The sequence below is a fragment of the Leopardus geoffroyi genome, chromosome X (genome assembly GCF_018350155.1).
Source record: "Leopardus geoffroyi isolate Oge1 chromosome X, O.geoffroyi_Oge1_pat1.0, whole genome shotgun sequence".
NCBI classification, from domain to species: Eukaryota; Metazoa; Chordata; class Mammalia; order Carnivora; family Felidae; genus Leopardus; species Leopardus geoffroyi.
The window spans coordinates 21,112,258-21,116,948 of record NC_059343.1 but is presented as its reverse complement, the minus strand read 5'-3'; positions in this window follow the sequence as shown (position 1 = coordinate 21,116,948).

Here is a 4,691-nt window from a genome sequence, read left to right as displayed (position 1 = left end):
GTGATTCATCACTTAAATATAACACCCAGCACTCATCCCAGCAAGTGGTCTCCTTAATGCCCATCACCCATTTAGCTCATCACCTGACGCAGCTCCCCTCCCCAGCAATCCTCGGTTTGTTCTCTGTATTTAAGAGTCTCTTGTGGATTGCCTCCCTCTCTGTTTTTATCTTAGTTTTTCCTTCTCTTCCCCTATGTTAATCTGTTACGTTTCTTAAATTCCACACATGAGTAAAATCATGTTATCTTTCTCTGCCTGACTTATTTCGCTTAGCATAATACACTCTAGTTCCATCTACATTGTTGCAAATGGCAAGATTTCATTCTTTTTGATGGCCAAGTAGTACTCCATTGTGTATATATATCACATCTTCTTTCTCCATTCATTAGTTGATGGGCATTTGCCCTCATTCCATAATTTGGCTGTTGTTGATAGCACTGGTATAAACAATGGGGTGCATGTGCCCCTTCGAAACAGGACTCCTGTTTCCTTTGGATAAACACCTAGCAGTGCAATTGCTCGGTCATAGGATAGTTCTATTTTTAATTTTTTGAGGAACCTCCGCACTGTTTTCCAGAGTGGCTGCACCAGTTTGCATTCCCACCAACAGTGCAAGAGGGTTCCCCTTTCTCCTCATCCTTGCCAACAGCTGTTGTTTCTTGTATTGTTAATGTTAGCCATTCTGACAGGTATGAGGTGGTATCTCACTATAGTTTTGATTTGTATTTCCCTGATGATGAGTGATATTGAGCATCTTTTCACATGTCTGTTACCCATCTGGATATCTTCTTTGGAAAAGTGTCTATGCATATCTTCTGCCCATTTCTTCACTGGATTGTTTTTTGGGTGTTGAGTTTCATAAGTTCTTTATGGATTTTGGATACTAACCCCTTATCAGATATTTTGGATACTAACCCCTTATCAGATATTACTTTTGTTGACTGTTTCCTTTGTTGTGCAGAAGCTTTTTACCTTGATGAGGTCCCAATGGTTCATTTTTGCTTTTGTTTCCCTTGCCTTCGGAGACATGTCAAGTAAGAAGTTGCTGCAGCCAAGGTCAAAGAGGCTGCTGCCTGTTCTCTCCTCTAGGATTTTGATGGTTTCCTGTCTCACATTTAGGTCTTCCATCCATTTTGAGTCTATTTTTGTGTATGTTGTAAGAAAGTGGTCCAGTTTCATTCTTCTTCATGTTTCTGTCCAGTTGTCCCAGCACCATTTGCTAAAGAGACTGTCTTTATTCCATTGGATATTCTTCCCTGCTTTGTCAAAGATTAGTTGGTCATACATTTGTGGGTCCATTTCTGGGTTCTCTATTCTGTTGCATTGATCTATGTGCCTGTTTTTGTGCCAGTGCCACACTGTCTGGATGAATACAGCTTTGTAATACAGCTTGAAGTCCAGAATTGTGGTGCCTCCCACTTTGGTTTTCTTTTTCAACATTACTTTGGCTATTCAGGGTCTGTTCTGGTTCCATACAAATTGTAGGATTGTTTGTTCTAACTCTGTGAAGAATGCTGGTGTTATTTTGATTGGGATTGCATTGAATGTGTAGATTGCTTTGGGTAGTATAGACATTTTAACAATATTTATTCTTCCAATTCATGAGCATGGAATGTTTTTTTCCATTGATTTATATTTTCTTCAATTTCTTTCATAAGCTTTCTATAGTTTTCAGCATACAGATCTTTAACCTCTTTGATTAGGATTATTCCTAGGTATCTTATGGCTTTTGGTGCAATTGTAAATAGGATTGATTCCTTGATTTCTCTTTCTGCTGCTTCACTATTGGTGTATAGAAATGCAACCGAATGAAGCACCTGGTTGGCTCAGTCAGTTAAGCGTCCGACTTTGGCTCAGGTCATGATCTCGCGGTTCATGGGTTCAAACCCCACGTCAGGCTCTGTACTGACAGCTCAGAGCCTGGAGCCTGCTATGGATTCTGTCTCCCTCTCTCTCTGTCCCTCCCCCACTCGTGCTCTATCAAAAATAAATAAATGTTAAAAAAAAAAAAGAAATGCAACCAATTTCTATACATTAACTTTATATCTTTCGAGTTTGCTGAACTCATGTATCAGTTCTAGCAGTTTTTTGGTGGAGTCTTTTGGGTTTTCCATGTAGAGTATAATCTCATCTGTGAAGAGTTAAAGTTTGACTACTTCTTTGCCAATTTGTATGCCTCTTATTTCTTTTTGTTGTCTGACTGCTGAGGCTAGGACTTCCAGTACTACGTTGAACAACAGTGGTGGGTGTGGACATCCCTGTCATGTTCCTGATCTTAGGGGGAAAGCTCCATTTTTCCCCATTAAGGATGATATTAGCTGTGGGCTTTTCATATATGACTTTTAGGATGTTGAGGTATGTTCCTTCTATCCCTACTTTCTTGACAGTTTTTATCAAGAAAGGATGCTGTATTTTGTCAAATGCTTTTTCTGCATCTATTGAAAGGATCATATGGTTCTTCTTTCTTTTATTAATGCAGTAAATCATATTGATTGATTTGCCAATACTGAACCAGCCCTGATGCCCAGGAATAAACCCCACTTGATCATGGTGAATGATTCTTTTGATGTGCTGTTGACTTTGATTTGCTAGTATGTTGGTGAGAATTTTTGCATTCAGATTCAACAGGGATACTGGCCTGTAATTCTCCTTCTTAGTGGAGTCATTGGTTTTGGAATCAAGGTAATGCTGACTTCATAGAATGAGTTTGGAAGCTTTCCTTCCATTTCTATTTTTTGGAACAGTTTGAGAAGAATAGGTATTAACCCTTCTTTAAGCATCTGGTAGAATTCCTCTGGGAAGCCATCTGGCCCAGGACTCTCTTGGCCTGTTCAAATTTTGTATTTCTTCCTATTTGAGTTTTAGTAGTATGTGAGTGTCTAGGAACCTGTCCGTTTCTTCTAGATTATCCAGTTTGTTAGCATATAATTTTCATAGTATTCTCTTATAATTGTTTGTATTTCTGTGGCGTTAGTTGTGACCTCTTCCATTTCATTTGTGATTCTATATATTTGGGTCTTCACTCTTCTTTTTGAGAAGTCTGGCTAGGGGTTTATCAATTTTGTTTATTCTTTCAAAAAACAAGCTTTTAGTTTCATTGATCTGTTGAACTGTTCATTTTGTTTCTGTATCATTTATTTCTGCTCTAATCTTTGTTATTTTCCCTTCTTCTGTTGGCTTTGGGATTTATTTGCTGCTCCTTTTCTAGCTCCTTTAGGTGGAAGCTTAGACTGTGTATTTGGGACCTTGATTGCTTCTTGACAAAGGTCTGAACTGCAATGTATTTTCCTCTTAGGACTCCCTTTGCTGCATCCCAAAGGGTTTGGACTATTCGTGTTTTCATTTTCATTTGTTTCCATATTTTTTTTAATTTCTTCTTTAATTTCCTGGTTAACCCATTCATTCTTCAGTAGGATGTTCTTAAACCTCCATGTATTTGAGGGCTTTCCAAATTTTTTCTTGTGGTTAATTTCAAGTTTCATTAACATTGTGATCTGAAAATATGCATGGTATGATCTCGATATTTTTGTACATGTTGAGGGCTGATTTGTGACCCAATATGTCATCTATTCTGGAGAATGTTTCGTGTGCACTCAAGAAATATGTGTATTCTTCTGCTTCAGAATAAAGTGTTCTGAATATATCTGTTACGTCCATCTGGTCCAGTGTATCATTCAAAGTTGAGTTGTTACATTTATGCTTAGATGATATGTCCATTGTTGTAAGTAGAGTATTTTTTAAATGTTTATTTATTTTTGAGAGAGAGCAAGTGAGCAAGGGAGGGACAGAGAGAGAGCATCCAAAGAAGTCTCCAGGCTCTGAGCTGTTAGCACAGAGACCAATGCAGGGCTGAACTCACAAACCATGAGATCATGACCTGAGCCAAAGTCAGATGCTTAACCAACTGAGCCATCCAGGAGCCCCTGTAAGTGGGGTATTAAAGTCTCCTACTATAATGGCATTATTATCAATGAGTTTCTTTACATTTGTGATTAATTGATTTATACATATGGGTGTTCCAAGTTGGGAGCATAAATATTTATAATTGTTAGATCTTCTTGATGGATAGACTCCTTAATTATGGTATAATGCCCTTCTTCATCTCGTTACAGTCTTCGTTTTAAAATGTAGTTTGTCTGATTTAAGTATGGCTACTCTAGCTTTCTTTTGACCTCCATTAGCATCATAAATGGTTCTCCATCCCCTTTCTTTTTTTTAATATTTTTAATGTTTATTTATTTTTGAGAGAGAGCAAGGAAGGGGCTGAGAGAGTGGGACAGAGGATCCAAGGTGGGCTCTGTCTAACAGCAGTGAGCCTGATGTGGAGCTTGAACTCCCGAACCACGAGATCATGACCTGAGCTGAAGTCAGACGTTTAACTGACTGAGCCACCCAGGTGCCCCTCCATCCCCTCACTTTCAATCTGCAAGTGTCTTCAGGTCTAAAATGAGTCTCTTATTGGCAGCGTATAGACAGATCTTGTTTTTTTATCCTTTCTGATACCCAATGTCTTTTGATTAAAACATTTAGTCCATTTACATTCAGAGTGATTACTGAAAGATATGGATTTAGTGCCATTGTGTTATCTGTAGATCTAGTGTTTCTGGTGATGGTCTTTGGTCCTTTATAGTCTCTGTTGCTTTGGTCTTTTTTAGTGGTCATGAATTCCTTTAGTTTTTGTCTGTCTGAGA